Source organism: Melitaea cinxia, chromosome 29, assembly GCF_905220565.1.
Source record: "Melitaea cinxia chromosome 29, ilMelCinx1.1, whole genome shotgun sequence".
NCBI lineage: Eukaryota > Metazoa > Arthropoda > Insecta > Lepidoptera > Nymphalidae > Melitaea > Melitaea cinxia.
In genome coordinates, this window is record NC_059422.1 from 7942292 (window position 1) to 7952246 (window position 9955).

The following is a 9955-nucleotide window of genomic DNA, read 5'->3' on the forward strand; positions in this document are numbered from 1 at the left end:
GAAAAGTGATTGTTATTAGTTGATGACAAGGCAGTTTTTTTTTTTTTTAAGTAACTGTGGAGTTTCTTGTCGTTTCTTTTCTACATAATCTACATTTTGAATCGGTGGTAGGTTCACTTAACTACAATTAATTAATTAATTAAAATAAATAGAAACTTAAATTGAAAAAAATGACGATTATAATTTGGTTTGGAAACAGACACTTCAATTTTATTTATTTGTATAGAGTTTTGACTAGCTCGTTGGCGCAGTTTGAGGTGGTTTTCTGTTCCGCGGGTTGCGGGCTCGATTTCCGCCTGAGTGTGGGTGTAATATTTGTATATATATATATATATATATATATATATATATATATATATTTATATTTGTACTAGCTGTGCCCGCGGCTTCGCCCGCGTTTAAATCAGTTTGTCACAAAGTTTTCCCGGCAAACTTCCAGTGAAACTCGCATCAAAATCGGCTTAGCTGTTCCGTAAACCTTCCTCTTGAAGCCCTCTCTCCATTGGTGAAACCGCATAAAAATCCGTTCAGTAGATTTTGAGGAAATCGATCACATACGCTTTTGGGGACTTTGTTTTATCATACACTAACTGTTGCCCTTGACTATGTCCGCGTGGTTATGAAGGTATACATTACTATTAAGATGCTTAACGCAAATTATTTTTTTATTTCAGTCACTTGAAATGCTTATCACTCTGAGTAACTTTTTCAAGGGCACAATTTAGTATAATTTAATAGTTATTTTTATAAAACCTCTCTATACAACACATTTTTAGTTTTATTTTCAGGCTGCAGTATAAATAACCTATCAAGCGAACTTGTAGCTACTGTATATGTTTCATACAAACTATCCTAATTAAACCCCCTAAGCGGTGGAATATCGCAAAATCCGTTCTTAGCGGACATCTAATAACTATAATCTACCTCCCTGCCAAATTTCATCTTTGTCAATCTTGGATGGATGGACCATCCGGCAGTTTTTGAGTTCTCGTGATGAGTGAGTAACTGACCTTTCTCTTTTATATATATAGATTACGATGTATCATTTGGACATTTCCTCACCATCTATAGAGCATTTTAAATTTCAAGTCTCTTACTTCAAAAACATAGGACTTTCATACAAACTTCCAACCCCCGTTTTATCCCCTTAGGAATCGAGTATCGTAAAATTCTTTCTTAGCGGATGTCTACACCTTATAAGAAACCTACCTGCCAAATTTCAAGTTTGTAACTGTTATAATTTCGGAGATTTCATGATGAGTGAGTCAACCTACCATCCCCCGTTTTAACCCCAAAAAGAAATAGATTTCTAAAGATACATTATTTGGATACCTCCTCACCATCTATAGAGCTTACATTTTAAATTTTAAGTCTCTTACTTCAAAAACATAGGACTTTCATACAAATTACCAACCCCCGTTTTATCCCCTTAGCGGTTGAATTTCGTAAAATCCGTTCTTAGCGGGTGTCCACGCCCTATAAGGAACCTACCTGCCAAATTTTAAGTTTATAGCTGTTATAGTTTGCTGATTTCGTGATAAGTGAGTCAACCTACCATCCCCCGTTTTAACCCCAAAAGGGAGTTAATTTCTAAAGATACATTATTCGAACACTTTCTCATCATCTATAGTGTACATTTTAAATTTCAAGTCTCTTACTTCAAAAATATAGGACTTTCATACAAACTTCTAACCCCCGTTTTACCCCCTTAGGGGTCGAGATTCGTAAAATCCTTTCTTAGCGGATGTCTACGACCTATAAGGAGCCTAGCTGCCAAATTCCAAGATTTTAGGTGTTATAGTTTCGGCGATTTCGTGATGAGTGAGTCAACCTACCATCCCCCGTTTTAACCCCAAAAGGGAGTTAATTTCTAAAGATACATTATTTGGACACCTTTTCATCATCTATAGATCATACATTTTAAATTTCAAGTCTCTTACTTCTAAAACATAGGACTTTCATACAAACTTTCAACCCCCGTTTTACCCTCTTAGGGGTCGAGTTTCGTAAAATCCGTTCTTAGCGGATGCCTACGTCTTATAAGGAGCCTACCTGCCAAATTTCAAGTTTGTAGCTGTAAACTATAAGTGTGCGAAATTTCATACTCCTCCGTCCGCGCAATTTTCGTAAAAAGGGGTACAAAATTTTTGCTTCACGTATTATTATTATTAATATAATAGTAGGGTGTAGTGGGATATTACAGGCTGAAGCGTGTATTAATATATAGACTATAGAATCGTACGTATAATTTATTGCACATAATAGCGATTTTATACATATGTACATAATAGCGAAAGTCTTCCTTAATCTGACCCTGTCACAAAATCTGTTTTTAGCGGATGTCTACTAACTTAAAGCTAGTTAGTTACCTTTCTGCTGAATTTCATTTTTCGCGTATAATTTCTATGGTACGCCTTCATGTATCTCTATATGGCCCTAAACGGAAGGACGCCAGTTTGATAACACGTAAGTAAGATGAGTAGACCTAGGCCTATAAAGGAAACGTTTGTTTTTCAAAATATAGCACTTGATAACACACCATTTCTTAAAAATGTAAATATTCACTTCATAAAAAATATTCGTTTAGCAAATAATTAAATAATCATACATTAATAATAACATTAAAACCGCTATATCTTTAAAGAGATTGACTGTCCACTTAGCTAAAAGGAAAGCAGGTGACTTAATCGAGAAAGTTGAAATTACATAAATATACCACTTTAATAGGGCTGTTAGAGTAAGAATATATTTCATAAGAGGAACGGGCGCGGAAGCGGGTGCGGTAGCGGAAGCGATAATAATGCTAATCCAACTAATAATCGAAATGAGAAAACTTGTGAGTATGGATGGAGTCTTGTAACTCTTTCGTAATACGTAGATAGGTAAAGATCCAGAATAACATATTAGGGGCTACTTTTCATTCCAAAAATTTATTTGGATTGTAAATCACGCATGTGAAACCGCTAGAGCCCGTGAAATCCAATTAAAAAGTTTATACATGTAGTCGTATGTTAGACTTTAATTTTGTTTTTATTTCTTCAAATTCCTGTCATTGTTTTGATTCTCTTTTAAAATGACCGCTTACAGAAAGCCAATCATCTTAATAAAGCATAGGCATGCCATTGAAAATAATTTTCTGTGTTACTTTTTGTAGCCGCTTAACTTCTATTTACTTTTGTCATCATAGTAATCATGTCAGACTTGCAAAATATTAATGTTAAAACTACTAAAGCCGCCTACGCCTATGTCACCCGCTACCTCCTATACAATGCGACATGCACCGTTGGTCTTAAAGACCCCGGCATTTTCTATATTAACCCTTCACAATAAATATGCCGGGCGTTATTTAAAAGTCCGCAGGTGGCACTTTAGATGGGAGCTGTACGGCGTTTAAGTGTTAAATAATGTTTTTAATTTCCAACTGCCCGCTTTTGTGAAATAAATTTTATTGTTATAACTATTTATCGGTGTGAAAGGTAAACCGACATTAAATTACATCGACAAGTTATATAATATTCAATAAAATACGTATCGTTAGGTATAACTCAAAAAGTGCTCGTCATATCACGATCAAAGTTAATTAGGACCACATAACAGACATCATAATGATGATGATGACATAACAGACACTAGCATTTGATTTTTAAAAAAAAGACTAATCCGTCGAAACTTTTGAGGTTTGTGTTACAACGTATTACTTATAAAAAATACAGTTGAATTGAGAACCGCCTCCTTTTTTAACCGACTTCCAAAAAAGGAGGAGGTTCTCAATTCGACTGTATTTTTTTTTTTATTTTTTTTTATTTTATGTATGTTACATCAGAACTTTTGACCGTGTGGACCGATTTCGACAAATGTTTTTTTAATCGAAAGGTGGTGTGTGCCAATTGGTCCCATTTAAATTTATTTGCGATCTAACAACTACTTTTCGAGTTATATCTAATAATGCGTTTTTACTTGACGCTTTTTTCGTCGACCTACGTTGTATTATACCGCATAACTTTCTACTGGGTGTACCGATTTTGATAATTCTTTTTTTGTTGGAAAGGAGATATCCCTAGTTTAGTACCATGATAAGAAAACCAGGATCTGATGATGGGATCTCAGAGAAATCGAGGGAAACTCTTGAAAATCCGCAATAACTTTTTACTAGCTGTACCGATTTTGATAATTCTTTTTTTGTTGGAAAGAAGATATCTCTAGTTTAGTACCATGATAAGGAAACCAGGATCTGATGATGGGATCCCGGAGAAATCGAGAGAAACTCTTGAAAATCCGCAATAACTTTTTACTGGGTGTACCGATTTTGATAATTTTTAATTTAATCGAAAGCTGATGTTTGTCATGTAGTCACATATAAATTTTATTGAGATCTGATCACTACTTTTTGAGTAATCTTTGATAACGCGTAGTTACTTGACTATTTTTTCGTCGATCTACGTTGTATTACTCGTCGGTGTAATTGAAGTCGGTTTTTTTTTTCGTTTGCGAGCAAACACAATTATTTTGAAGTCGATTAATAAAAATAAATGTATAATATCAACATGGACGGAATCGAATTACCAAACCTGGAGTAGAAAGCATGTTAACTGCAAGCTGTGTTAACAGGCTAGTCACAATCAATTATACTAAAATTATTTCACAGAACAGTCCAGACGCCCTGCAAAGCCTGAGCGGAGACCTAGCGAACGTTCTAGACGCTGAGAAAATTATGGAGGGAAAGAATAGTAGACATCTACGCGGTATATAACAATATTTCCATTAGGGGCTGTAACAAAAGAAATATCAAACCGGAAGGGATGCTTATTCGCGGGAGGCTTTTAGTATTATGGGTTTCCTTTTATTTTAATTCTTTTTTTCATGATGTTTAAGATGATTGGTTAATTTTTTTTCAAAGTGCTGGCTGATTTTTATGTTCCCGGTCAGTTTTGCTTGTAGGAGAGTTTGTTATCTATGTGATGTTGTTATTTTTCTAAGTATACACTACAACTTTTTCTCATAACTGTTCGATACTTTTTGGACCTCCGAACTGGAATATGGAATATAGGATGTTTAAAGTGTTGGTTACTTTTTTGAAAAATTTTCGATTTCCTTAATTTGTCATTTCATAAAAATCTCTCACAAGGTTTAAGATGAGTTAAGAAAATCAGCCAGAACTGGTCGAGTTATTTACGAGTTTATTGCTTAATACTTGGCAATTCATTTTTATTTACACAGAATTTATAGTTTGGATTATTTAACCGTAACTTGACTAGTAAAATTCCTGTCCTTGTAATCTACCTTCGTAAAAATTATTTTTAGTAAAATATAACAGTGTGTTCTAGTTTAGTATACTAGCAGTTGTAGTTAGTTCTACTTGTCATATAAATTAAAACTTTACTTTTCTTTCAGAATTCTTTAAGAAACTTATAGAAACAGACGCTGAAATACGAAAATTAAAACAAACAGTTGACAGTAATTACTTAACAGATGTGAGTTCTATAACAGACAGATTTAAAAGATCGTTGAGATTCAAACACAGGCATACACACAAGAAACCAGTTCAAACTGGATCAAAGAAGACTGATGCAGGCGTAAAGGAACATGACACTAAAAGTAAAAATAAAACATCTCTACAAGCAAACAATGCAAGCGTCATTATAGAGGAGAAAATATTAATAAAGTATGAACCGGAAAGGCGAAGGAATTTTCCTAAATGTTCACACACATATGAAACAAAAAATCACGAGAAACAATTAAAGCATCCATATCATAAAAACAGTCAACGAATTGATGAAATGCTTGATACGCACAAAGCATTTGATAACAAAAATGATAATAGTGATATAAATAAAATACTAGTCACGGAAAAAGATGATAAGAATAATTCTAACGAGGTTAACACGAAAGCTAAAAATACAAAAGAAAGAAAATTTGTTGTACCGGACTTTTTTGCTAATAATGATGAAACAATCGCAAATCAAACCAATGTTAATAGTTTTACTGATAGTACTGATGGTGTAAGCGATATTGATTACGATGTTGAAGTAATATTGGCTACGACCCCTGAAGATAATGTTTCGTTTAGTTCTTCGAAGTTTATGTAAGAAGCTTAAGATAGTCTAAAATATATTTTGGTGAAGGGATCTTCTTCAATATGTATTGAGTCAAATTTACATAAAAACACTTTATTTCTAGTAGGATTTAAAAATTTTTAAGTCTTCACTGTTTTTTTTTAATATAAAACTAGGTCGGCAAGCTATCTTACGGCTCACATTATGGTAAGTCATTACCGTAGCTTATAGAAGCCAGCAACACCAAAAGCATTGCAAACACAGTGCCGACCCTACCCCCAATCCCTGTTCCCTACCTCAGTTTTATCGTTGTACTGCTTCAGCCTGTAATATCCCACTACTGGGCATAGGCCTCTTTCCCCATGTAGGAGAAGGATCAGAGCTTAATCCATCATCATCTTGTATCGTTGTACAGTAATATAATATAGTGTATTGTAGTTCATTTGAAAGAACCACTGATTTGAACTGAACCATAGATTCAGCCGACAAGAACTGGCAAGAAAAATCAATTTAGTTATACATAGACAGGAATCGCTCTCTGACCGCAGAGCTATTATACGGTCTTACTGTTGACACATGCGAGTCTACCTGGAGTATTTTTCTTCATTTCACATATGGATTAAATAAAAATAATATCATTTTGGTAATAGATTTCTTTGGAATTTGTAACATTTTTCAGAAATGCTATCGACGCAGATGATCCAAAACCTAAAAATGCACTAATAAAACGGGCAGGGCAGCGTAATCTCATGCAAGCAGATGATGAAGAAGACAAAGAAGATCTAGTGTATGAAGATCTGAGAGAAATTCTCACTGATGAAGGACAGAGCCACGACGATCTTGACAAACCAGTCGATAGAAGCAAAAGGAATGATGTAAAGTATAAATTTTAAGAAATATTGAAAGATTAAAAAATTTAGAAGTATTTCGTTTTAGTGCCGACTTAGTTATAATACCAGATAAGGTAATAATATCATTAGATAAATTAGTAAGTTGAATTTTACAAACATAAAAATACCAATGCCACTAGAACCTACCATAACTGATAACAAACCACTAACGACCCTAAAATCTTTTTCTTTTTTTTTCATGTTAAAAACATTTACCATTCTGTAGTATAAAGCATTGATTTCATTGGTTTTTATCTCGACTATTATACCATTCATTATTGATTTTAAGCTTTTTATGTTAAATTATTTGTGAAAAAAAAAAATGTCTGTTACTCTGATACCAACAATAAAACTATACCGTCTTAAAATCACAGAAACATGAAACTGACATTGCAAGTGATTCAGGCAAATATTCACCACAAAATATCCACAATCCAAACTGGAAGGGACCGATGCCACTTTACCCTGATGAACTTAATGCAATGATAAAACAAGCGGCTTTAGAAAATTTACATCAAGTTCCGTTAAATACGAAAGATACCAAAAACGAAAAAGATAGAACTGAGAAAGAAGTAAGCGACACAGAGTACATAGAAGACTATACTGACAATAAATACAATAAAATGGTGAAAATGGCTCAAGCATATAGCGATTATGGTGTTTTATATGATAAGAAATATAAAACTGAAAATTCAAAAGACAATCAAGAAAATAATGAAGATAACAAGATCAAAATGTTATTCAATAATGATTCCCTGTTGAATAGATTTCTCGGGAGGCCAAAGAAAGGTTTAAAAATTATTTTTGTACCAAAATAGTAAATGAAACCAAAAGTCTTAGAAAATTCACTCTTTTTATAAAATCGTTTTTACTTTGTCTGTATCAAGTCAGTGTGTTTCTCGCACATAAACAAAACTAATGCGTTTATCCATTAAAAAAAAATAGTAATTGCATTCACTGATCAAAATATATTTCTAGCGCATAATCATTTCACAGGAAAGGCTAATATTTTGTGAATCAACGGACCTTTTTACCTACATGTTCGATATTCTGATCTTTTTCTACACCTTTTTTTAACATAATTTCTTTTTTTGTACCAGGCTCAAGTGAAGGAATCTCAATTCAGGCGAAGAAAGGTCAACCTCCTAACGCTAAAGAAGAATTCATGAAGTCAATCCAAAAGCACATCAAAATAGTTAATTCTCCGAAATGCATGAAACCTTGTAAAACTATGAATTCAATTCAAAAAATGTGTTCATCGACGCATTCACTTAAAGATAACGAAATAACGCCTATTGACAAACACATTGTGTTCACTTTAAGTAAAGGTACTCGATCACTTAAATCTATAAATGAAAATAATAAAATAAATTTAGAGCCATTAAATGATGCTAATAATAATCTAAACAAAGATAAGAAAATCGCAACTGACGGAGGAATAAATTTCCTAATGACAATATCAAATTGGTTCAAAAGACCCAATCCGAGTGGAAGTAAAAATAGTGATGATTTAAAGAAAATTATTGGTGATAAAAATCAACAGTCACCGTGAGTGTTCAAATCTTCCAATTATTAGTATTTGAGTATTAAATGATATTATATCGTTTTATGAAACTACTTTTTCGGATTTTAACGCTATTTATTATGTTTTTTAGATGCCCAAAGTTTTGGATATTTAATAAACTGCGATAAAATCCAAAAAAGTTTTATTTTTATTTTTAAATTTATTTATTTTGAAAGCACTAAATCCGAAAAAAAAGTTGTTTAATTATAAAATTATAATTAAAACAATGTAAGCTATAAAACATGATTCCCATTTAGTCCTACTTTGATACTTCTTATTGTATTCCAATCAATTACCAAAGCCTCATATACCTACAACGATACATTACTATAATCTCTATAAAATTTATCCACCATTTCCTACATGTCATCATCATATGAAAGAAGTTTAGAAAATACTACAAATACTTGTAACAGTAAGTAAAGTGACAAATATGAATCAATGTACAGATATAGCACTGCAAGGATTCAACTAATAAATCGCAATTTTGCTGACAATTATACACGCAGTGATTTATCTACATCGCACGATTCTATTGGAGTTAGTAACATCGGACGCAAATCACGAGTTTTGATGGCTTTTGAAGATAAGACAAAAGGTTAGAATGCAGTTATAAATATTACAATAGCATAAACTTAAGTTTAAAAAAAAGATTAGAAAAATACATTGATTTACTTGAAGCTGATGAGAATGTATGTATGAAATCTCTTTAAAATTTATAACCTGTATTGAACAAATACTTAGAATATTTCTTTACAGATTTTGAGGAAGTTGTACCCATAGCTCTTGTATTGGCAAGAAATGACAAACAAAACGTTTCAGCTGAAAAAGATAAATTACATAAAAATACAGATACGGGCCGTAATAAGACTATCGTTAAAAGAAATTCAGAAGGTCGTAAGTCAGTGTTTTGGAGTGATTTTTACGACGACGATGAGTACGGAATAAAAATTGATTACTCTGATAATATAAGGAATAAGCATTCCGTGAAAAATGTTAAAAACGTCGTACGACAGTCCAAGGATTGGTTCCGACGTGGATTCAAGAATTTGACGCAAAAAATTAAAGGAAGGTTCACAAAGAAACCTAAAACGACTGCCAAGAAAATTACCACTAGTCCTTCTAAACGTACTTCAAGGCTAAGATATGTACGACAGACGAATAACGTCAGTAGTTCTATACTAATTCTTATTTAGTAGACTTCGTAAATATTCTGTTTTTTGTGTCATTCGGACTCAATTGTATTATTAATTATTATCATTTACAGAACGGAGACGCAGATATAAAAAAAAGTTTCGCTGATCTAACGGCTAATATGAAAAAAGTTTTCCATGAAGCTGCTAAAGCGGTCCAAGATACAAGGAATATTGAAGGTGATATATTTAGAAATTACGTAATGACGTTGACGTGTACTCACGCCTGGGCTCACCTTCGCTGCTCGAATAATC